The following is a 27,494-nucleotide window of genomic DNA, read 5'->3' on the forward strand; positions in this document are numbered from 1 at the left end:
GTATTGGTCCACAACAGAGCAAACCTGAGAGGTGGCATGAGCCCCCTCTCATATTTCTATCTTACGATTCTCCTCTCTAATTGCATGCGGTGGAAAGTTGCTATTCCTTCACACGCGGACTTCCCACGCAGCGTCTCTCGTCACCCGGGTGGTCCGGTGACAGGCGGGCTCTGCTGATCTGGAAAGCTTTAAGCCGAGTGAATGCTTTGCAGACAACGACATTGTCAAGAGGCACGCCCGCAGAGCTTGAAGTAGCAGCTGGGCTAGAGGTTCCGTTATTTCGCAGAAACTTAGCGAAAACACTTTCTGGCGGGCTACCAGCGAGGCGTGGGAATGACTTGTGTACCCAGGCAGCTGTGGCGTGAAAATTCCCGCACTTTCTGCAAAATAGTAACTGTGATTGGCTTGCTCAGGGCATAGCTCCGTGACGTAGCAAGATCGGCACAGAAATTGGCGCCAAGAATCTCCATTGGTGGAATGGTAGCGTTCCGGCAATGGAGTGGAATTTTCCGCCGGTTTTCGAGTTGCTGATTGGAACGTTTAACCACGGCCACTGTCGTGGGGGCGGGAATGTTCTGTGTTCGGTTTTTGTACGGGTGCTCTTGTAAGTAGTTGGCTCTCGCCTTTCGGTCGAGGACGTCGAAGCAACCAGCCAACGGCTCCGGTACGGCATATCGTGTCCTGGGAGTCAAGAAGTCGGTTTGGTAATGTATGTCCGCAGCACTGGCAGATAGGGATTTTCCTAGGTGACAATCAGAGCTCAGCAGAGCGCGCCTGTTCGTCTTTTTTCTAACTTTTTTCTGTCTTGGGTAGCAGCAATTAATGTTGGGTTGGCTATGTGTTTTCTCTAAGAATTGAGTTGCTAGGAATTGGCTGCACATACCACTTCGTCATAATCCTCACAATCTAGTTTAGGGACAACTTCACATTCACAGCGTTTGTTTACGTATCCAATTAGAGCCAATTTGATGTATTGTTAATGTTTCATGTGTTGTTGTTTATTATTTGTGTTTAGTCTTAATAAATCATATTGTTATTTTGGACAGAACTTTCATTCTGTTAATAGGTAGAGCAACCCCATCATTCCTCACTATGTTAATGAAATCTTCGTTTAATTAACTTATTTATCAAATTAAATTATTGCAGGTGCCAAACTCTCTTCTACTCCACTGGCAGGGTTGATTAGAGTCAGTTCGCGAATTTTTTTAATCCTTGTGCAACAGGAAAAGTTGGAGTTAGAATAGGGGGGGCTTAGAGCATCATGTACATATGTAAATTCTCTAAGGATTGAGTGTTAAAAACACTGTTAGCCCCGGCACCTCGCATAATATGGCGACCCTTAGCCTCGGATCTTTCCTGAGAATCACTGATTAACAAACAGTATTCTTAGTACGAACATTCAAATTTTTTTTCTCTAATTTTTTTTATTGATTAATACCCAAGTTTTTTCTGGTAGTTCCGCGTTTAGTTTTAAGTAGCGGCGCATGATTACTGTTTTTGTTTTCAGTGTATATAGTTTTTTTGGTCATTGTTTTTGTGTTCCTTTGATGGTGTGTCCGTATCACATCACACTTTGTTGGGTTTGTGTGCGGTTTCTGTACCACAACAAATCGTGCGTATAATTACAGCGTTGGAGCGACGTTGTTGAAACTTTATGTCTATGTGTAAAAATATATGGAGTAGATTAATTTTATTGTGCATTTTAGATAAATTTGTTTTTCATGAATGATAACGAGAAGTAAGGCACGACTATTATCGAGCGACGCTAAAACAAAAGAGGATAGCATAATGGATAAGGGGAAGTTTACCGACGGGAATAGGTTCGGAGATGAGATGGGCACATTTTTAGCAGGACAGGACGCCAGGGTCATTGATGAGGAAGGTGATTTGGACGCGATCTTAGAGCAGCGTTGCGGCCGTGATTATGATAGTGAGGTAGAGGATGAAACAGAGACAGTCACACAGGTCGAGACGGTAGCAGAAGTTTATAATCAAACGAACGAGAGCAGACAGGGGCCAGCTCGCCCACGTCAGAGCTCTAGCGCCCAGGTGTCCAGAGTTACATCACCCATGTGTGACGAGGATCAAAATGATGACATTAACCCTATACTGAGCTTCCTACGATCAATGAAAGAAGAAGCTGACGAACAACGTAAGAAGGAGAAGGAAGAAGATGAGAAACAACGTAAGAGGGAGAAGGAAGAAGCTGACGAACAGCGTAAGAGGGAGAAGGAAGAAGAGGAGAAACAACGTAAGAAGGAGAAGGAAGAAGCTGACGAACAGCGTAAGAGGGAGAAGGAAGAAGAGGAGAAACAACGTAAGAAGGAGAAGGAAGAAGCTGACGAACAGCGTAAGAAGGACACTGAGGCAATAATTTCGCATATAGGGGAAATTCGTGGGGAATTACTAACAATAAAGAAAGAATGTGGAGAAGTAAAACAAATGTCAATGGCTGCACAAAAAGTAGCAGGCCTGGCCAAAACGGCAGCAATAGGGGCAATGAAAGTCGCGGAAGCAACTTCTAAACTCGCAGGGCGCTTGCGACGTACAACACAATCCCACTCAAAATCCCTAGCGTTCTTAAAAACTCAGGGTAATATCGCGGTTGCGAACAACACGAAACGAATGGAAGAAGTAGAGAGTCGGATAGCAAAACTAGAGCAAAACGGGCACACGAGCACTGCGCGTTCGGATACCAATGATGGAGTACACAGAATTGTGTCTCCGAGGAAAAGCCTGCCGTGCTCTAGCCCAATGACCGAGTGCGGAACTAACAATGCACACGCAGAAACAGCGAGTAATAGCTCCAATAATTGTAGCGCACTTGTGAATTCTGAGTGCCACTTCCACTGTGATACAGAGGTAGCACGTCACAGTTATCACCAAGATAGAACAGGACACTCAGCAGACGTGCAAGTATCGGAAACGAGTGACAACACCAGTGCGAGGATCAGACAGGATTTTGATCAGAATCATTTCCTGTCGATACTAAAATTCCAGAAGTTCAAAGAAAATGGAGGGTCGATGCATCCGAAGAGCTGGGTGATGCAGTTTACAAATTCATTACCGGCATCATGGCCAACCCAGGCAAAATTAGAATTCATGTGTGGACACATCGAAGGCCAAGCCGCGGAAAAGATGCGGGGTGTAGCAGTGACGTGTCGGACTTATCAGGAATTTGTTGGTGCATTCCTGCGGACCTACTGGTCAAAGGAAACGCAGGACAGGATTAAAGAGGAAATAATATTTTGTCCTGAACTGGAAGTGTCCGGGTATAGGAGCGCAACCAAATTTCTTGATGAGTTACTCAAGAAGAATCAATTTTTAGATAGTCCATATAGCAACGGAGAAATCATTAAATTTTGCTTTTCCAAATTGCCAGTTAGGTACCAACAGACACTTGTCGGCAAGTGTGGATCTGACATAGAAGCATTCAAGAGTCTATTGCGCGAACTCGAAGTAGTCTTTGATAAACAAGACGCAAAGGACAGGAAGAAGGGGCAAAGTAACAAATACCACGGGCCAGGAAGGGAAGACGACAACAGATCGCATAATTGCACTGGTCAGTTAGGAAACCAGGGTTACGGAAGTCAAGGTTACGCTATTCAAGGTTATGGAAACCAAAGACACGGAAACCAGAACGTCAGGGAGCGGGGTCAATCTAGACAAGGAATCTGGGATAGGAGGAGTAACGAACGGCAAAGCGACCGTAATTGGAGAGAGCGAAACCAAGGACAACAGTGGAACCAGGAGATTGAAACTAGACCCGCAAATCCTAATGCACGTCAGAGGGGGGAGAGCTTAACAAGGGATTGACGCCAGACTAGTGCGAACACAGGCCGCCGGAATTTCGCACGTAATCTCGGACCTGGCCAACTACGGATGATACATTACGAAGATTTATCAGAAATCCTGCTCGAGGAACATAAAGCAACTCCTCGACAAGATCGGCGGCCTCTTATCACAGTAGCAATAGCAGAAAAGAGTATGAATGCGATAATAGATAGTGGAAGCTACATAACAGCAATATCTGAGGCAGCATACAAGAGGTGCTCTCAGGAGATGGACTGGCCTGTCCTATCGGTTAAGAAAACCAAAATAAAAGGGGCATTAGCGGGTAAATGTACGGAGGTCACCCAACAAACAAGACTGGAATTCTCCTGCCAAGGACACAAAATAGAGTCTAACTTCTGGATCGTGCCAAATCTGGCGATCGACATGATAATAGGAACGGACTTCCTAAATGAACATGAAGCGATAGTTGATCTAGGACGAGGTGAAGTGGTTTTGAGGAAAGGGAATCCCGTCCACATTAAGTTCGACGACCAGCTGATCCCAGCTCAACTACCGTCTAACTGTGTACGGATAAACTATGCGTGTCTGAAAGACAGAAAGGAAGAACAGGTCGACGTTGCGGGTAGGGGAGAGGACGCGGATGAGAATGAAGTCGGAATAATGGGAGAAATAAAGGAGAAAATAGGAGAAAAAGTGGAAGCAATAAAGAATATAAGGTGCGACCACCGCAAAGAACTTCATGAATTACTAGTAGAACATGCGGAGGTCTTCCTTCCCAAGACAGGATCAATAAAGAACTTCCAATATGAATTTCGTGTACGTCCGCACAACCAGTTTCGTGTGCCACCCTATACAATCCCCTTGGCATATCGACAGAAAGTAGCAGCTGAAATTGCGCGAATGCTGAGTGAAGGAATAATAGAACCTACGGCTTCAGCCTATAATAACCCGTTAAGAGTAGTCGAGAAGGCAGATGGTAGTATTCGTTTAGTCTTGGACTCGCGACAAATTAATACCATAATAGAACCCGAAACAGACAGACCGGAACGATTAGAGGAACTCTTACAAAACTTCCATGGAATATCAATCTTCTCATCAGTTGATCTAAAATCGAGTTTCTGGCAGATCGAGCTCCATCCAAATTGTAGACAGTACACAGCCTTTTTAGCATTTGGAAGATGTTACCGGTTTCGTCGTCTACCATTTGGTTTGAACGTTTCATCTGCCGCATTCATTCGGGGGCTGGACGGCATACTAAGCGATAATTTGAAACGTCATGTCACCAGCTATGTGGACGATTTGCTGATCGGGGAGAAATCTTGGGGAGAGCACAATGCGGTCCTCGGTGAACTCCTTGCGACATTCAAGGAATACGGAGTGACTATCAATACCGAAAAATCGAATTTTGGGACGTCCTCTGTCAAATTTCTGGGACATATCATCACGGGTGAGGGCATTGCGCCAAATCCCGAAAAGATCGAAGCGATTGAAAAGTATCCCATTCCTACGACAAAGAAGCAGTTAAGGGGGTTCTTGGGGATCATAAATTTTTACAACCGCTTTATACATGTCAAAACTCAGAGCAGTCCTAGGTTGCATCAACTTGCAGGAAAGAAGATACCTTGGGAATGGGATGAGGCGGCCGAATCCGAATGGAAAGCATTAAAATTCGCATAATTACAAGCACCCATCCTATCACACCCTAATTTAGCAGAAGGGCTTTGCATAGTAACGGACAGTTCATACTTAGGTCTGGATGTCATGGTGTTCCAAGACTATGTACATGAAGGAAACAGGGTGTGGAAGACAATTGCGTTTGGTAGCAGAGTACTAGCCAAGAGTGAGCGGAATTACTCAGTAACCGAGTTAGAGGCGCTGGCTATTGTATGGGCGTTTGAAAAATTCAGATACCTTCTGTTTGGTCGCAAGACGAGGGTCTACACAGACCACAAGGCACTCGAGTTCTTGATGACTGCAAAGCATAATCACAGGCGGCTCATTAGGTGGGCATCATATCTGCAGCAGTACAACTTTTCGATAGAATATATTCCCGGCAGTCAGAACATTATTGCAGACGCCTTGTCACGGTCACCGATCGGATTTGAGCACAACATGGAAGAAGATCTGGAGGAAAATCACTACTGCCTTTTTTATATGCAGAAAGTAGCCTTTGAAAATTTTATTACCTGTAGTATGCAGGACATCAAGAAGGAGCAAGACAAGGACCCTGCTCTGGTGTTATTGAAACAGAAATGGATAGACAGAAGACACGCCACCATCAGGCAGTTCTACCTCTTGCGGAAAGGCATAATTTTCCACCGAAATTATGCCAATGACACTGAATGGGGGGTATGCATCCCTGAACACCTAATAAACAAGGTTATATGGCATACTCACCTCAGCCATGGACACTTCGGACCACGCAAGTGCAATCTCAAGCTAAGGACCATGTGTTACTTTCGAAACATGGAGCGTCGAATACGGAGGGTACTGTCGGTGTGTAAAGACTGCCAAAAGGCTAAGCACACCACTGTGAGCATGCTGGCACCATTATACCCAATCGTACCGACCAAATTAAGACAATTAGCAGCAACAGATTTGATGGGACCTTTGCCAAGAACAAGAAGAGGATATACTTACGTATTAGTGTTTGTTGAACTAACGTCCAAATACGTTACCTTTACGCCACTGAAGAGGGCGACAGGACGAACTGTATCACGAGCCCTAATCCGGGATTTCCTACAACAGGTTGGTCATGTGAGTAAAATTATTTCTGATAACGGGCCACAGTTTAAGTCAAAAACTTGGAAGGAGACGTTGCGTCGATGTAAAATTGATCCCATTTTTATATCTTCGCACCATCCGAGCTCGAATGCTGCAGAACGGGTTATTAAAGAACTCGGAAACTTGTGCCGGTTGTACTGTAACAAACAGCACACGACATGGGACGTTTTCCTTAAAGACTTCCAAGAGGTGATCAATGAGGCACCCCATGGGATAACAAAATTGGCACCCATTACAGTACTGAAAAACCGGATTCCTAAGGACTTGATAACCGAGGTCGTAAACTTCCCACCAAGGGCGCGAACGCAGCACCAAGCCATAGTGGATTTGGCTCTCAAGAGGATACGTGCTGCAGCAGAGGTCAGGAAGAGACGTGCCGACAGGGGAGCTCGTCTACGACACTTCCAAATTGGACAAAAGGTGCTCGTTAAGTCTTTCCGACTTTCGAACAAACAAAAAATGAAATGCCAAAAATTCTATTCTATTTACAACGGCCCGTACCGTATAAGGAGAGCAGCTCACCACAATGCTTATGAATTGGAGACGCTGAAAGGAAAGAAGTCCATAGGACTCCACTACATCTCTCACATAAAGGAGTTCGTGGAATAGTATTAGTGTAAGTGGTGTACGTAGTAGAATGGGCAAATACGTGAACCTTGCTATAGTAGTAGTGTAAGTGGTGTACAGAGTAGAATAGGCAAACAATAACAATAATCGTTGCATTAATAGATTAAGATTGTTAAAGTATTAACACGCTGCGTTTTCTCGCATAAGAATTTCCTGCTGCTAATTTTTTTCTGTTTATGTTCGCAAGCTCCACTGTCAATGCGATAAGAGGCACTACCTTTCCATGAGCAATGTTTTTGTCCTTTCCAATCTGGTGTCCATGTTAAGGGATAGTGATGAGTGACGAGATGTCGCACAAACGGGCGCATACAAGAACGTGCTCTTAGAAGCGTTCTGAGAAGTCGTGTTACGCTCCATAGCGGCCACAACCAGTTCGTGAAACGTTCATACCAATGCTTGCAGGCACGCATCATTGCACTGCAAGATTGTGGTATATTGCGTGATTTCGAGGATGAATATGGGCCGCATAGTTTTTTCTGCAGAGCTGCGCCAGCATCGTTGTCTTACAAGTCGGGGTTAACCTGTGAGCGTTTGACTCCAATGGTGCCCTAGGGCCCAGACGGTAGAAATGCGGGCATAAAGCCTACCATGCCAATGTGCTGGTTGGGATTTAGCGTGCTGCTTGTGACTGTCACAGATGATTAACCAAGGAATTATACTTGGATATTCGTGACATACTATGTAGCTGATGTGTGGTGGGCGACGGAATCCTCAACAGGAACCAGTCCTGGCTTGGTCATATTACATTGCCTCTGGGAAGGTGTGCTTTGATCGCGAAAACCGCATAACATAGAAAAAGAAGTTGCAACTATAAATTTATTGTCTTGTATAGCCATGGCTAACCCAGTCTCTGGAGTTTCAGTGAGGCGTAGTGAGAACTCGGAGGCCATGTCGTACGGCGCGCACATCACTGTCGTCAATAGCGGCGAGCAGCGAGATATCTCAGCGTAATAGTAATTATGTAAGAGTGTTGTATAAGGTAAAAAACAAAAAAAAATAAGTAATAATAATAATAATAATAATAATAATAATAATAAGAGAGTACCATATACTAGGATAAATTAAACTTTAGGATTTTACAATAACTAGATCCTTAATATTGTGGCGGTTTTCTACCACAAGTGTTTGGCGCGCTTGTTAAGATGCTATTTTCCAGGTCACCAAACCACAGACCCGAGATGGAGGGACGACGGGCGAGCGAAAGTAGCATAGTTGCATGTTCTTTATAGCTCAGTAAAACTTAGACCTGCGTAACAACATAATTTAATTAAAAGACATTGAATGTAGATCGTTGGCAAATGGTAGTTAATTCTTGAGCATGTCTACTGTCGATCTATATAATTAATAGTAATATTAGTGCGGGCCCGCACATTTAGTTGTTCATCCATTACATAGCATCAGTTATCACACACCATGTACAATACTGAGATCGGTCTCTACACAAATATCAAGATAAATTATTTCCATTTTTTTGTTATGATAGCTACAGATAAATAACTATAAAATTAAAATTACAGTGTCTGAAATGACAGACCATCAATGTATCGTTATGTAAATTGATTATAAAATAAAAGGTCATGGGGAAAAGTTAGGCATAGGATTTTTGTAAGAATTGTGCAGATGACGGGGATCGTGGCAATCCAGAGGCCAGCCGGAGGTCATCGGCTACCTGCAGGAGGAGAGCGTCGGCGCGCTACCTGACGTGAGGGGCGCGAGGGCGTCCGGTCCTACAAGCTGACAGTCACCGGGCCGTGTACCTGAGGGATTAGGCGGGATCCTCGCCGGGCCACAAGCGAAAGTGAGGCTGGCCGTTGACACTGACACGCGACCCACGCGCGACAGCCCGCTAGCTCTCCGGTCGCGGCGGCCGTTTGGAGGGATTCCCTGCGGCAGGCCACGTTGTCGTGAGTACACGAAGAAGATCACATATCGTGTCAGAGCCTGCGCCTCATGTGCCTCAGGACAGAAAGGGACGCTATATACTCACCTGTTTGGGTTTTTACAACTCACTAGCATTGGCCGATCTGCATACACAAAGCAGTATCGTGCCACACTAACAAATGTATGGTCTCATTTCTAACTTCTCCTCTCGATTAGAGAGCAGTTTTAGCAATCGTCGCTCCTAGTTCGATCCTGTATGGATGACCTCACACACTTGTGGAGTCACTCCACGTGCCATCATCCCTCGTCGAACTGCAGTATTGGGAAATGTAAAGTACTGTCCAGCGAGAGAAGAGACCTAGACTAGTGATGTATCCCAACACATAGACCTCAGAGACAATTAATCGACATGAGGAGAGCCTATCACTGTGTCTTCCTACCGTACTGCCGTGATCATATGCGTGGGTCTGACTACAATCTCAACAGCGTACTGCAGACGCTCCAGCACTCCCTATTACTGTTGCAACAACGTAGCAACAACACCCGACGTTTAGCCCTATGTGATGTCAGTACTGTGGCCCCATCCCAAAAGGCCCTCTCCAATGCTGAAGACATGGAACCACGTGCATCAATGCATATGACTCAACATGCCAACCCCCTCAGAGAAACTAATGAATTTGTGAAGTGCTTCGAACATTTCTAACAATGTGATTTAGTGCCTCATTCTCAGCACAGTCGTGAACAGTGTGCAATGTGCACGCACAACTTAATGTCCCATGAACCTTGTTTTTTTAAATTTCTTTCGCTAGTGTTGTTTTTGTAATGTATGTGATACCTTGTATGTGTTTGTTTTACACTGTAATTCTAATTACAAATTACTGTATTGTTCTCCACACCATGTTTTTTTTGTATCTTGTATTTATTGTTGAGTGTATGGAAACAGTGTGCCTAAAGTCCCCATAAACTGAAGCAGATACCACCACTGTCATTGTGAATGGACCATCAGTTCAGGGAACATTTTGTGAAGGTTATTCTAGCTGCAGGGAGACAGAATGAATCGGAGGATGTAATTAGATTCCGAAAGCTCACAAAGAGATTGTTAAAGTATCATGTGTGAGTGAGTTCATGTTAGTTTAATGATTAAAATTGTTGTAACATCTTGGGCATTTAATTGCGGAGCACTCCAACTCTGATTGTAAAGAATAAATTGCTCCATATTTGGCTCACATGCCCGGGCCATATTTAGAGAGTGAATGTCTGTGTGAATCGGTGTTTGGAAGGGGCTCCCTGGGTATGGATGTGTGATGTGAGTGTTAGTGTTCCATATTAAGAAGGTGAAGTTGGCTACATCATAAATAATCCTCCCTCTAAGAGCTGCATTTTTCTGTTGCAGTTATTTTCTTTATAGAGTGCGGCATGTGCAGCCAGTTTGCGAGATTGTTCTCGGGCGATTGACTCACTACCTTTCTCCTAAGTGAGCCAACCGCTCACCAATTGCAATCTAAAATGGCGTAGGGGCTATGAGAGGTGGCAGGAGCCCCCTCTCATATTTCTATCTTACGATTCTCCTCTCTAATTGCATGCAGTGGAAAGTTGCTATTCCTTCACACGCGGACTTCCCACGCAGCGTCTCTCGTCACCCGGGTGGTCCGGTGACAGGCGGGCTCTGCTGATCTGGAAAGCTTTAAGCCGAGTGAATGCTTTGCAGACACCGACATTGTCAAGAGGCACGCCCGCAGAGCTTGAAGTAGCGGCTGGGCTAGAGGTTCCGTTATTTCGCAGAAACTTAGCGAAAACACTTTCTGGCGGGCTACCAGCGAGGCGTGGGAATGACTTGTGTACCCAGGCAGCTGTGGCGGGAAAATTCCCGCACTTTCTGCAAAATAGTAACTGTGATTGGCTTGCTCAGGGCATAGCTCCGTGACGTAGCAAGATCGGCACAGAAATTGGCGCCAAGAATCTCCATTGGTGGAATGGTAGCGTTCCGGCAATGGAGTGGAATTTTCCGCCGGTTTTCGAGTTGCTGATTGGAACGTTTAACCACAGCCACTGTCGTGGGGGCGGGAATGTTCTGTGTTCGGTTTTTGTACGGGTGCTCTTGTAAGTAGTTGGCTCTCGCCTTTCGGTCGAGGACGTCGAAGCAACCAGCCAACGGCTCCGGTACGGCAGATCGTGTCCTGGGAGTCAAGAAGTCGGTTTGGTAATGTATGTCCGCAGCACCGGCAGATAGGGATTTTCCTAGGTGACAATCAGAGCTCAGCAGAGCGCGCCTGTTCGTCTTTTTTCTAACTTTGTTCTGTCTTGGGTAGCAGCAATTAATGTTGGGTTGGCTATGTGTTTTCTCTAAGAATTGAGTTGCTAGGAATTGGCTGCACATATCACTTCGTCATAATCCTCACAATCTAGTTTAGGGACAACTTCACATTCACAGCGTTTGTTTAAGTATCCAATTAGAGCCAATTTGATGTATTGTTAATGTTTCATGTGTTGTTGTTTATTATTTTGTGTTTAGTCTTAATAAATCATATTGTTATTTTGGAGAGAACTTTCATTCTGTTAATAGGTAGAGCAACCCCATCATTCCTCACTATGTTAATGAAACCTTCGTTTAATTAACTTATTTATCAAATTAAATTATTGCAGGTGCCAAACTCTCTTCTACTCCACTGGCAGGGTTGATTAGAGTCAGTTCGCGTATTTTTTTTATCCTTGTGCAACAGGAAAAGTTGGAGTTAGAATAGGGGGGCTTAGAGCATCATGTACATATGTAAATTCTCTAAGGATTGAGTGTTAAAAACACTGCTAGCCCCGGCACCTCGCAAACCCACAGCAGAGTCAGTCGAAATTTTGAAGAGTATTGGTAGGTAGGTCATCACAGAGCAGACCCACTGTATTCCTGGTAGAGATTACAGTGTTGGTGGGCCACCAGAGGTGTAGACTCACTGCAGTCCTTGTAGAAATAATGGTACTGGTGAGTCAGCAATGGTGTAGACCCACCGTAGTCCTTGTAGAAATAATGGTATTGGTGGGTCATCAAAGATGCAGACCCACTGTAGTCCTTGTAGAGATGGCCAGCAGCCATCTGTTGTGACTGTGCAGGTGCACAATCACCATTGAAGAGTCTTGCGGATAATATAGCAAGTCCATAACTTGTGCACTCACAAAGTTTTTGGAATTGTCCTTAGAACCAGCAATGCTGTTATCCAGTCCCTTGCTGAATTATTAACACATGTGCAAACACTAACAGTCCCTACCTCTCACATATTGTCCATATACTATGACCAACAGAAATGCGTGCAGTGAAATGTAACTTACAAGTTAATAATATGATGAACTGATATCAATAACAATTTTATAACGTAAGAATACAATAACAACGGTACAAAATACATCATTAAAAACATAATAATACAGATAACATTTGTAGTAATAGAGGCTTTACAAAAGAATAGAAATAAACATATACATCAGGAATTATGACATAAGTAAATGCATAAAAGATCAGAATAATTATTGAAACATCAACTTCACCCTTGAGCATTAAAACAGAACAGAATTAATAATGTCAAACATCTTTACAAAGTAAATAACATATTATTAATGCAAATTGTATTTGAGGATAACAGTATTCCTCATCATAGTTCGTGGAGCTGAGTATTAGAAAAATTCTACAACATAAGTCTTATCAGATAAACATATAAAGACAGGAAGAACATAAATACACAAGGGTACACAAACACATAGTGGGATAACACATGGAGAGGACAGGGTTTGTTTTACTGCAGTATTTTGCAAACAAAACTTTCTTTACTTCTTGGAGATCTCCCTTCGTTCTTCATTATTTCCAAAAAGTCCTATCTATACCTGCTTTATGTACTTTTCTCGTATAGCCTCTCAGTGCATTTCTTCAAATTCATCGCACCTCATTCTTGTATAGGCTAACCCCTCTTAAGCTAACTTAAATCTACTGAGATCAGATGCTAAACTAAGCGTGAGGCAATGCAGCAGCACAAAACAATTAACACATACAGCAATGACAAAAAAATGGAAAATTGCAAAGCAAGCTACAGTAAATCTAAATTACCAAGCAATGCAACATTACAACTAATATGAACCAATGTGCAGCAACAAGAAAAATAAATCAGTAGTAAAACTAGCTTAACAGAGTAATACAAAGTGAAATTTAGTAGCACTATGCCTGGCAAACAGCAGCAGCAATTGCAATAACTTATATCTGAACATGACATAGCTCAAGCAGAAAAAATATTACACTAAAGACAACAATGCAGACAAGGGAAATGTATATTCACATCTTAATGGCTATGTAATTAAAGTGGTGCACCACAAGAAGTTATTCTACCAAAAAAATTACCAAGTAGTTAAAAGAAAATTCCGTATGCAATTCCTGTGAAGGGAAATGGCTTTTTATGCTCTTTCGATTTTTTGAATAGATCATAAAATTATTTACTGGATGTGTAGGCATAAAATATTTATATTAGTACATCTATTAAATTTTATTTCAACCAATGCTGCGGCAGCTAGAAACTTGATATTAAACAAAATGAGCAAACTCTCAACTAGAAAGACAATAGATGGAAAATGTTTCCCATCATTTCATTAAGCATTTTAGTAAATATCATAAATTAAAAGGTCCACAGTATAATCATATGTTTTCAAGTTTGAGCGTGTCGTATTTGCGATGCTTTCTACAAAGAAATGTCAATAGCAAGGATAATGGCCTCTTTGTTTTCCACCTGTGCCTCTGAAAGGAACACACTAATGGCTTTTTTCCAGGCGACCGTCGCACAGCTGCCCATGATGCATTACGTGCAGGTGGTCACTTAACTTTCTTACGGAAATATTTACGACAGCAGTTTCTGCTACAGTGACAGTCTCATATAAAAATATTTCACAGGTCAAGAATTTGCGTTACAAATCTGTAGAAACAAAATCCTATTGATATAACAGAGTCCAAAAAATTTTCGTTGGCATTGTAATACATTCATGCATTTACATACATTTCATAACTCTTAAAGTACGATTCTTGGTTTCCAACAACCTTTTTTACAAACCAGAGTCCCTAACCACTACTTATTATTCCTTACCTTATTCTTCGACACTTCTTCAATATTTCATCATAATAGATACGTAACATACTCAAATATCTCATATACCATCAGCTTACTGATCATAAGCATACTGCAACAGCGTAATACACATAGTCATCGTAATAATAACATCATAACACCTCAGTCAACTCTCAAAATCGTCGTAGCTTCCTCCAATAATTTCAAAACCTACAAAAATTCTCCGCTCGTGTCAAAAGTGTCATCTGCATCAAACATACTTTAAAAATTGTGATCCCATACCAAATATATCATTCAAAGCTCTCATAATATCACAATGGGTCCGAAAAAATATGAACAGTTCACAAAGTACAGACAAAATACAATTTCGTAAGTGTGAAGTTACCCAACTGTGTAATTACATAAACATGTGTCACTGATGTAGTAAAAAAATGTTTGTTTTTCTGTTAAATAATCAGGTAGCTGTGTAATTCTGTGTTGGAGAAATATGGTACCGATGTGTAAAGTTGTATGAGCAAATACCATATTAGCTAGGGCTCCTTGTGCTTGCCACACACATGGTACACAAAGTAAGCGTGTACCCCCCTGAGGATTAATGTAATTATACCCTCAGGTGCTACAAATTACAGCAATGGAATGAAATGTATCACAGAAAACCTTTGTATCATTGTACTTCAAATATCTTTAAAAATAAATGATTTAAGTACAAAATTAATCACTCATATACGTGTACTGTAGCGCTAAACTGTGCGTCTTGTTGCAACATAATCTCTGTGGAAGTGTCGTAGTTATCGTCCTCCGAAAGCTAAGTTCTGCAGAAGTCAATGTACTTACCTCATGATAAACAAAAGTGAAATGCTTTGCGTATAGATATCGTAGTTATTATGCTTATTGGCGTAATGAAAAAAGTACTGTACAGTAACGTATTGTTGCCCCACGAAAAAGGCTGTCTCATTGTTGCTATACCACAAAAGTTACTACAAAAACAAGTGTTACTTTCCAGAATAATGCAGAAAAACTGTGCAGATATAAAACAGAAACACCACAAAAGCAACATTGTAAATTGTCACTCATTAGTAGCGTCGTGATAAAACCGTGTAGTTGTCACATAAACTAACCACTGTGTCGTCTGGTATCTCACAGAAAGTACTTTAAATCCAGAATGTAATTTCAAGTAAACCTAAACGTTGCATTAAAATCTCATTAGCAGTACCAGTATATGTTCTGAGTATGTAAGTCTTATAGTCGTTACGTACTCGTGCAACTAAAGCAAGAATATACACACACAGTAACACTGTGACATATGTTCACTATAACAATGCATTCGTAATTTCTGTTTCAATAAGTTCTCTTGGTTCTTGACTGGATATTTAACTTCAAACATTGTTGCATGTTAACAGATTCTAAGTCTGACAAGCATACTAGTAATGTAACATGAAAAGTTATATGGCAAAGACAAAGTTAAAAAGCAGATTATCTTTCAATAAACGGTTTAACATGTGAAATGCGGTGCAATCCTTTACTCTTCCTAGTACGCAGAGTTTCAACTTCAACGCAATTATCATGTGGTATACGTCGGATTGTGTAAGGTCCATTGTAAACTAGAAAGAATTTGTGACTCAAGCGTTTCTTCTTATGTGATAATGAATGAGCTTTAATGAGAACTTTCTGACCAATGTATAATTTCTTTGCGTTTGCTTTACCGTGTAGTTTTCTCCTTTTGTCTGCTGCAGATTTTATATTTTTAATAGCCAAATCAATTATGTCCTTGTGTCGAAGTTTACATGTATTCGGGAAAGGTACAAGCTCTCTGATTCTGTTCGGTGGTTCTTCATTCTTCAGTACAAGAGTAGGTGGTAAAGCAGTGGAATCATGAGGCATTTCATTCAGCACATTTTGAAATAACTGTAAATATCTGTCCCAATGCTGATGCTTTCTGTGACAATAAAGTCTGCAAAGCTTATTGATTTCTTTCATAATCCTTTCAGACGGGTTACAATGTGGTGAATACAATGAAATAAAAACAGGTTTGATTTTATGGTTCCGAAGCATGCGTGACCAAACAGCAGATCTGAATTGCGGTCCGTTATCTGAAATGACTTTAGCAACATGGCCAACTTCACGTAAGAAATTTTTAATAACGGCGTTGGATACAGACTGTCCAGGGGCTTTTCGTAACTGAGTGAAAGAAACAAATTTTGAAGTAGGTTCAACATCGACCAGAACGTACGAAAATCCATTCGATGTTCTGACAAGGGGTCCCAAGAGATCAACAGCCGCAAATTTAGAAGGAATAATAGGAAACAACAGAGCACGATGTGAGATAGTAGATGGTTTCGCCTTTTGACAAAGTTTACAAATAGACAAGACTCTTCGAATTCTCTTTGCCATATTGTTAAAATAACAAGTCGTCTGAAGAATATGATAACATTTTCGTGGACCAAAATGTGCGTAGCTGAAATGAATGTACCAAATGAGCTTATTAACAAAATCGTCAGGAATGCAAAGTACCCATAGCTTGTCATCAACAGTGCAGCGTTTGAACAGTATGTTGTTTCTAACCTGATAATAATGCCGAATCTGAGTGTGCGGCTTTTCATGCCATCTACTTTTGATGTCTTTCCAAATCGGATCTTTATCTTGTTCATGAGCAATGTCCTTTAAAGATGTGGTGATGAAGATTTCAAAGGAGACTTTCTGAATGTAAAGAATACTGAAATTTTTCTCGAGGTTGCCTTCTGAGTTACTTTTCTCAAGCCCAACCGGTGCGCGTGACAGTGCGTCCGCAACAATGTTCTCCTTGCCGGGAATGTAGACTATTGTGAAGTGGAATTCTTGCAGAAAAAATGCCCAATGTTTTAACCTGTCATGATTTAATTTTGAAGACATAAGAAATTGTAATGCACGATGATCACTGTATACTTTTACGTGCTTACCAGAAAGAAAGAAACGGAATTTGTTAAATGCCCAAACGATAGCTAAAGCTTCTAATTCAGTAACGAAATAATTTTTTTCAGATTTTGTTAGCACTCGGCTAGCAAAAGCGATGGGTTTCTGAACAGTAGTGTCATTTTCTCTGGCTTCTTGAAATAAATGGGCACCAAGACCGACTTTAGAAGAATCATTGCTAAGGCAGAAATCTTGTGACAGATCTGGATGAGCTAGTATTGGCGCGTTAAGTATCGATTCTTTCAAAGAATTGAATTCCAACTGTTCTTCTTTGTACCAGTTCCAAATAGTATTTTTTCCAGTGAGAGAACAAAGTTTTGGTGTAACTAGAATTTGCATATTCAGAAAACGACGGTAAAAATTAACGAGACCTAGAAAACTGCGGACTTGTCTTTTTGTGGATGGAACTGGAATGGCTCTGATTGCTTCTAACTTTTCAGGATCCGGCTGAATGCCTTCAGAAGAAATAATATGTCCCAAAAACCTCACCTTTGACCTACCGAATTCAGACTTTTCCAAGTTAACTGTAATTCCAGATTCTGCAAAAATATGTAACAAACTTTTGAGGATGCGATTGTGTTGTTCCCATGAAGCTTCTGCTGTTAGAATATCGTCCACATATAAGGTGATGTGACGTTTTAAAACCTCAGGTAATATGGAATTTAGCCCACGAATGAATGCTGCCGAAGAAATGTTCAAACCAAAAGGAAGCTTCCGCAACTGATAACAAACGCCGAAACAAAGGAAAGCTGTGTATTTTCTACATTCTGGATGAAGATCGATGTGATAAAAGCTGGATCTGAGATCAATGGAAGACAACACTTTTACACCATTAAAATTTTGAAGAAGTTCTTCCAACGTTTGCGGCCTGTCTGTTTCAGGAATGGTGATAGTATTGATTTGTCTCGAATCTAAGACAAGCCTGATCGATCCATTGTTCTTCTCAACAACATGTAATGGATTGTTGTATGAGCTTACTGCAGGCTCACTAATGCCCTCGTCAAGCATAGATTGTACTTCTGTTCTAACACGGTCTCTATAATGCGCCGGAATTACATATGGTCTAACACAAAATTTTGTATGCTCACGAACACGAAATTGGTATTGAAATCCCTCCATTGTTCCTGTTTTGTGAGTAAAAACTGTGGACTGTGCTTGTAAATTCTCAAAAAGGTCCTGCCTATCAGTGTCATTACAATTCTTAATTGTTTGAATTTTATTCTGAATTAACTTATTAGTTTCAAATATGCCGTCGATATCATCCCTGTTAGTACTTGCAGAGTGATTGTTAGTGTCTAGTTCCGTAGAAAATTCCGAACAGTTGTCTAACAGAAGGTAAAGCCGCTTAATTTCCTCATCATGGTTTGAGACCAATCTTCAAATTTCAAAACTATTGACTTACCTTCTTTCTCTAAACTAATTTCAGCATCGTGACAGTTTAAGATTGCTTGGTATTCATTCAAAACGTCTACTCCCAGTATAATTTACGTCGACAATAATGGAACAATAAGAAAGTTCATAGAGAAGCTGTGGCTCTGACAAAAGAATTCTAAGTTGGTTTGTTGGCGTACATCTACACTTTTTCCAAAGATTGCACCCTGTAATTTAATCTTACATAACGGAAGTGTGGGGCAATCGTTCGATTTGTTGCATTTGCTAAAGGCTGTTTCCCTAATTACTGAAATGGGACTGCCAGATCCAAGTACTGCCGTAAATTTTACGTCATTTATTGTAATGTGAATCACAGGATATGCAATGTTGTTATGTTTTACGTCGTGTTCTTGGAGTAAGATGTCCCTAATGTCTTCCATTTTTACGTAATTACTAGCTACGGGAGCTGTGTCGTTAGTGTCATACGTACGTTTTGTGGCTGCCAGCGGTATGAGTCACTGCCTATTGTCTCTCTGTTGGCGCGCGTCGTTATTGGGGTTTGGAGACCTAACTTCTACAAATTCACCTTGTTGAGAGGGCCCTGCCCTGTTTAAATCCCGCCAGTTCTGATGCAATTCAGGTCTGTCGTTACGATCATATCGTCTGTCGTCATGTCGGTAGATTCCATAGTTTCTTTCTTGTCGGTCACATGATGGAGAATTTCTCCCTGAATCGTAACTGTGCGCTTCACCGTTGCGTCTAAAGTTATTCTGTCTCCCTTGATAATATTTATTTTGGTTCCCATATTGTCTGTTTCTCTAATTGTCTCTGTGATAGTCGTTACCGCAGAGAGGTGATCTTTCCCTGTAATTATTACTACTCTGCCAACGGTTGTCGTACGGGTGGTGTCTGTTTCGGTCACGATTTGTGTTGTGAGAATAGCCTTGTCGTGTCCACTTATTATTTCTTTCATCGCGGAATTGCGACGGATATGACCTGTAATTGTTGTGTTCCTGTTTTCGCGTTCCGCGATTGACAGTGTCAATTTCTAATTCTTGTAAGAGTCCCTGAAAAGCTTCAATGTCATCTATGCAACGTCCTGCCAAAATAATATGTCGTAAATGTTCAGGTAATCTGATTAAGCAAATGCGGATGAGTTCTGAGGGGCTGTATGGGTTTGAAAGATACTGATTCTTATGCAACATGTCTTCAAAATATTTGATAAGACTGGAAAATTCAGATTGTTCGAAACGTTTCATCATTATGATGCTATGTTTTACTCGGTCTTGTGTAGCTTGAGACCAATATGCTGAGAGGAAGGCATGATAATATCCTCCTTCACTGTGACAATCGTGAATGACCGATCGCAATCTTACAGCTGGTTCATTCTCTAAGTAGCCACACATAAATTCTAATCTGTGTTCTAACGACCAGTTGGGAGGAAAACAATGAGATAATTGATGAAGCCATGCTTGTGGATGAACGTCGTTGCCAGAATTCTTAAATGTTTTGAATTTACATGTAGTAATGAACAGCTTATAGTCAAAATCATCATGTCGGCGAGTCGCATGTCTGTCATTGTTACGTCGTTTCGGCGGTTCCATCTCAAAATTCAGTGTACCTTGCCAATTTCTTTCACAATTTCCGAAGTGCCCTATGTTATTATTTTGTGGCTTTTCCGTATTTCTAAGATCCTCTTTCCGTGTTGGAGCACGAGTGTCCTCTGAAATATGTAATTTTTGTATAACTTGTGCCAACTGATCTTGTACTTCCCGGATTTCTCTTTCGTGTTGAGTATTAATTTGATTCTGATTTTGTTTGAATTTCCTAATTTGTTTGCACTCTTCTGTGTCGTTGAAGACTACCGGTTTTGTGTCATTCAAATTATCATCTACCTTCGTAGATAAATTATTTAGCTAATCCGAAAGTTCAACTACTTTCTCTGATAATGAACTAATTTCCTCCATGTGTCTTTCTGAACCAATTTTCAGAGTATCTACTGTGTCCTTTAAGTTTTCTTGAGTTTTTGCAAGTTGCGTAACCGAATCGGTAGATGCAACTGAGTCAATTTTAGTTTGCAAGGTCTGATGATTTTCATGAACAATAGTTTGCAGTTCTTTTATGGCTGCTTCGTGATTCTGTAATGCATTTTCATGCCACAAAAAAATAGGTTGAAAATGCTCACAAATTTGTGTTTTTACTTCATTACAGACTTTTTGACATTTCGATTCAATGTTATGTAACTCAGTAGTTAAATCTTCACGTGTTTGTTCCAGTGTGGTGTCTAACTTTTGAAGTTTTTGCTGCGTTTGTCTCTGATTTTGTACCATTGTGACTAACTGTTGCTGTGTTTGTCTCTGGTGTTGTTCCATTTTGTCTAACTTTTGAAGATTTTGTTCCATTGTGTCTAACTGTTGCTGTGTTTGTCTCTGGTGTTGTTCCATTGTGTCTAACTTTTGAAGCTTTTGCTGTGTTTGTCTCTGAATTTGTTCCATTTGTTGCATTAGCTGTAATAACAATGCATTAGTGTCTGGAATCTGTTCCTCTACGCTTTTCGGCAGTGCATTTGCACCAGCAACATTCACATTTTGACAAGCAGAAAATGTGTCTTGACTTATTTGAGAAAACGGTGAGGACGCAAAACTTGAATCTACAGTATTTGCAAAATAGTGTCCTGTCATTTCGGATTCCTGAGGCGAGCTGTTGCCGAGCGATCGATTGATAATGCTTTCCTGTTCACTAGTTGTTTCACTGCCTACGCCATTGTTTGCCGCCCGCTGCATTTCCCTATGCACAATTACCAAATTACTATGTTGAACATTAGTTAATTCATTACACGGTGGCGCTAACACACTGCTTTCGTCTTCACTGCCATTTCTCAGTTTACTTTGGAGCCTAGTATTGCGTTTTTCACATGTCGTAATTGTCACAATATTTCACACGATAACACAGAAAAGCACAATTTGAAGAGCAAAATAAGATAACATAGCAATGAAAATAATGTCTACTTAATTGCAAGCACAGCTGTGAGATACTTGGTGCAAATCTACATGCGTGTCACAACTGTTTTACTGTACAACAATGAAAAACTACTATTACAAAGGAAATTCTCTCTATGATTATGCACTAGCAATAAACAAAGGCTACACTAATTACACAAACTACAAGAAAAAATCAGAAGATTCCAGTGAGGTATCCTGGTAGGGTCGCCATATGAAACGTACCCATTGAAAAATCATACACGTGACTGGGCTTAAACTGACACACAATGTTTTTAGCGCAACGCAATCTGACTTTCAATAATCCCTACAAAAGAATGGCCCTGACTAACATTAACCTATACCTTTCACAAATCACTTACCTCACAAAAATCTTCATTACTCGAACTACTGCAATATAGAGAGCGCCACTACTGCCAGCTAAAAAAAAGATTCTAACTACTGAAGGCACTAACTACTGACAGGCATAGTTAGCAAATGAAAGATTTTGATAGAGAACAAATGATGTATTTACCTTAATAGTCATTATATATATAGCAGTTCACAACATCCAGTCTTACAAATTTCAAAACTCTGCCATCTGTCTCCCCACATCCACCACTGCTGGTGGCTCACCTCCAACTGCCGAATGCTATGCGCTGTTAACATCCATCTGCCCAACACTACAATGGCAGACAACAATGCAAACTAGCCACAGACTGCACACAGCACAGCCAGTGATTTTTATACAGAGCGCTACGTGGCATTACCAATAAGAAAACCTAAACAGCCTACTTACAAGAGTTAACTTCATAAGTTTTGGGAAAATATAAAGTATGTTAAAGGATTAATAATAACAGCGTGTGACAAGGGCCTCCCATCGGGTAAGCCACTCGACTGGTGAAAGTCTTGAGATTTGACGTCACTTCGGCAACTTGCAAATCAATGGGGATCACATGATGAAGATAGGACAACACAACACCCAGTCCCTAAGCGGAGAAAATCTCCAACCCAGCCGGGAATTGAACCCGGACCCTTGGATTGACAGACTGTCGTGGTGACCACTCAGCTACAGGGGGCACACAAAGGATTAATTATCATTCCCAATTATAATTATTGTGACCAGAGAACTAAGTTAGAAGGTGATCAAAGAATAAATATACTGAATGAAACTCATCAAAGTCATGGTACTGAGAGTTACAAAGATTAAGAATCTAGACATGAAGCATACAAATATCTTCAAAAAAACGGACAAGAAAGAATGAATTCTGAACATGCAACATCTGGAGAAAGATTTAAGGTAACAGCAGTTAGAAAGATAACATTTGGAAAAAGTAAGTTAGGGATGGGCCCAAAATCGATGATAATAGATGAGAGCTATAAAATGTAGTAAGTTCTACTTCAGCTGCTAGAAATTTTTCATAATATAAATTAATTAATTTTTATTTAATTGTTATAAAATGTACTTCTATATTAATGAATAACTTCAGTAACGATTAATCTTTGTTACCAAGTGGTAGAACTAAACCAAAAGCCTCTAAAATTATGACTCAAGAATGAACAGTCAATTAGCATTACCAGTATTTTGACTGATGCACAAAAAAGAAAGGGAGGTAAGAAAGTTGCTGGAAACTTGCAAATCGCATGAGGTATTACAGTTTAGAAGAAAAATTATTGAATATCTAATAGAAAAGAAGGAAACATAAGATGAAGGAGAATTTTTTCAATTACTGTTGGTAGCATTACCATCTCTAGCTACTGCAAATTTAATAGCTGGAGGGGCCACTGATGTTGAAAATGCAATAATAAACAAGAAACAAGGAAAAGAGGATTAGAAGAATGAAACATACTTCATCAAGCAATAGAGAATAAAGCAGCTGGAGTGAAATTGTCAAACAAAGTAATATAGCAAACTAAATAATTTTGATATAGAAAATCCTGATAAACAATTAAAAATCAAAGTCTTAGAGACATTTTACAAATGACAAATTTTTATAAATGAAATTTTTTTAATTTGGCATAATTAATTTAGATATTTCTAATACTATTCGTAGTAATGGGATTTGTTATTTGAAAGCAAAATAATACAAAAATTCTTCCCGATCCATTTGGCGTCAGTATCACAGGAAATTACTAATATTTAGGACAAATTATTTATCCAACTAATGTGAGAGAATACAGAATTTTTATATATATATATATATATATATATATATATATATATATATATATATATATTAAATGGTCATATTTGTAATGGTTTAAAAATTATTAACAGATAATTATAGCTGTACCATTATATTTAACAATAATTTTATTCTGTGTACTTACTTTAGAATCACATGTAGATGAAAGATTGGAACAATAATTATGCAATTTATAATCTAAGTGAATGGAAGAACGAATTTCATATCTGAATTACAACAAATTTATTCTAACTGATCGGCATCAAGGAACAACAGCAAGAAATGGATGGCAGCCTACTGAAGGAATTTGTAGAGTTTATGAAACTAAAAAAAGTAAATTTGCTAAAAAAATTTAGTAAATATTCGTAAAGAAATTATTATTGTAATATACAAACTCAAGAGGAAAGTTTTTTTAAATAAGCGCCATTTTTCTTGCTATAGAAGACTGATGGCAAGCAGATTTAGTAGAAATAGCCATGAGAATTGAAATTACCTTTAAAAATAAAAGAAATATACAAAAAGTTATTTTCTGTAATCAATGTTTTTACAAACTTTTCTTGCGCTACTCTAGTTAAAGATAAAACTGGTCCAGCTAATTCAGAAGCTTTTGAAAAATTATAATGTAGAGAACATCAAGAGATCTACAAACATATAACGAAAATTACTTCTGTAATAAAGATTTTAAAGAATTTATGAAAAAATATATAATTAATCATTACTCCGCTTCTACAGAATAAATAGATTCAATTGTTGCAGGATTTAATGGAACACTTAAGAAATATGGAAAAAAATTTGCACTTCAAGGAAACTTAAAATGGATTGCATTATTTGTGAAATGGATTAAAAGAATATAATAACACAAAACATTTAACAATAAAACAAATTCCAATAGGCATTAATGAAAGAACTCATAAACCAGTGACCACTGTGTATAATAATGAACCAAAATATAAAATAAGAGTAAAAGCCAAATCAGTAAACTGAAAGAAATTTTTGAAATAGGCTACATAGCCAACTGCCAAAAGAAAAGTTTTGAAATGGATGATATATTTTCAGATCCAGCTATATAGAAATGGAAAACTATAACAGAAATTTTAATGAACAATAACTTTAAAAAACAATATATCCACATACATTTGTCGTAGGGATTATTTTAAAAATGAAAGCTAATCAAGTTTACATAATATGATCACAACTTCATAATTCTCATAATAGTTGGGCCAATTAAGAAAAATTATTCTACCCATTAAGGTTCAATTTATTATGTCATCAACAACTGCCTTGTTGTATACTCATCCAATATATTAAAATAATTGCAATGAGATACAATTCTCAAATTTTCTTTAAGTATTCGATATAAATTTACTGAATAGGGTAATAATCATGTCTTAACATTTCTTTGCGATTGGGATGTCTATTTCTAGTTTCAATCAGTTTTCTATAGTCTTTTTACTGTCTTTTTAATTTGTTCTAACAACATAACAATCATACCTAAAGTAATTGTCAAATAATCTTAGAATAACGAATTTTGGTATTAAATATTCGTTATTTGTTTGAGAAATCATCTGTGGTAATATCCTATTCATCTCCCCATTTTAATCATTTATTGGCTCTAAAGCAATATTAAGTGTTTTCTTAAATTTTCTATTCACTCATCCTCTATTTTGTTGTTTTCTGTATTATTATTATTAAATTCTTTACTTAATTTTGTTGTTCTGTAGAATAATTTTTCTGTGCTATTTGAATTCTGTTGGAATCTATCATTTGTTCTTTGTTATTATATTACCCACATTCACAAATTAGTGGTAGAATTTTACATGAACCCAATCTTAGAAATTTGTTGGTTCTTTCAGTTTTATTTTTAATACTAAGGAATATATACCACATTCATAAAAACCGTATTGTATTTTATATTTGATTGAGTAATAAATAGTTACTCTTCAGATCTTTATGCTTTTCCCTATATTTTTCTCTAAAAGGATCTGATATTGCTTTTCTCGTATTTGTAAATTATAAATCTTTTACTTTGAACCAAGGACTATTTTTCCTCAATAATTGTTAGAACTTGTTTATAATTATGCTTAAGTTTGCTGATGAGAATGGATTACATATGCTGGAAACATCTTTATTAGAAAATTTTTCTTTTAGTTATTCATTTTTAATTCCCTCTGTTTCTATTTTTTAAGATTTTTCGTTTTTAACCTGAAGCTTCATTTTTGTTATATTCAGATTGTTCTTTTTTATCTCTATTTTTTTAGTACAATTTTCTATATAATTGGAATCAATTCCAGAGTTCGTCAGATCTAAGATCTGGAAACATTATAGAGTTGTGAAATCAATTGCTAATCTTTACTCTACAGAAATATACAACAAATGTTTATATATCAATGTGTAGACAATGTATAAATGACTAGCATGGATAATTGTATAACAGCAAAAAAATTCTTTGTGCTTGTGGTGAATATATTTCTAAATACTATTACAAAGAATATTGAAAACTAATTCTCAGAGGAGAACACTCCAAAATATTATTATCAATGAAAAATAATGATAACAGAGAAACAAAATTTCTAAGAATATGTTAATTTTCCAAAATTTATAGATTAAGATGGTTTTTACTCAAATACTATTTCTAATAGCAAATACTTAAGCAAATTAAAGAAAGTGTTCTAGAATATACCCTAAATACAACATTTCAAATTTAAATTTGTAATAATTTTTGATTCTTCTGTTTATTTTAAATATTCCTTATATTTCATTTTTATTTTTGTTTTATTAAAAAATAAAAGAAAATATTATGAATTAATCAGTTAAAATGCTTTTACAGCAAGTTATCTGTTTTAATTTTAAAAAGATTTATTTTGCTATTTTTGAAGACTTAAAGTTTTCTTATTAATTTCAACAGAGTTAATTTCATGTTTAAAGCTTCATATTAAAGTCATAGCTCAATATAGTTCTTTATGATTAAAGAATTTTCACGAGCTTATAAACTTATCTTATTTTTTGCAATATTCTCCCTTACTTCTTTAGATTTTTTCTCTTCTTTGTCTTCAACTTTACATCAATACATTTTTGCTCTCAAACCAGTAAATTCTTCGATTATTTTACCATTATATACATATTTCACTTTTTCTAAAAGTTTTTTATTCACTTGAGGAATATTGTAAATATCTTATAGATAAATTCTAGGATGAAATTTGTCAATCATTTCGTCATATCCTCAAAAAACCTCAATTTTACTAGTGTAGATTTAACTGTCAGTACCTGATAACAAAGTTCGATATTTTCTCCCTATTTTGGTTTCATAACATTAAAGTTAAAATCGGACTTCAATTCTGTTGGAAAAACAAGTTTACTCATTCCAGTATAAATTGCATACCGAGCAAAACATTATTGTTATTCATATGAATTGTAGCAAGATTTTCATTAAATATTATTCTTCCTTATGAATGTGGCTTTGCCATAAGTTTTACACACTGTTTGGCACCTGACAATAATTTTACATTAACTCTGTCTCTCGTATTTTCCACTGTTTTTCCAAATGTAGGTTTGTTCGTTATTTTATATGATTTTTTCAAAATCTGTTTTGCTTTAGCTCTCATTTCTATATTTAAGTGCGTATGCTTTTTCAACCAATCATATTCTTTAATATATAAAACTTAATTTTTATTACTTGGGCCCTAGAGATAAATTTAATTTAAGAGTTCTGCAATGAACAACGTAATTATATTTATTATCCAAAACAGATAATAACTTAATTTCTTAGGTAAATGGGGCATATTTGTTTTTAGGAGCAAGAAATAAAACAAGTTTATAGGTTATTTTAAATCTATTTC

The sequence above is a fragment of the Schistocerca piceifrons genome, chromosome X (genome assembly GCF_021461385.2).
Source record: "Schistocerca piceifrons isolate TAMUIC-IGC-003096 chromosome X, iqSchPice1.1, whole genome shotgun sequence".
Taxonomy (NCBI): domain Eukaryota; kingdom Metazoa; phylum Arthropoda; class Insecta; order Orthoptera; family Acrididae; genus Schistocerca; species Schistocerca piceifrons.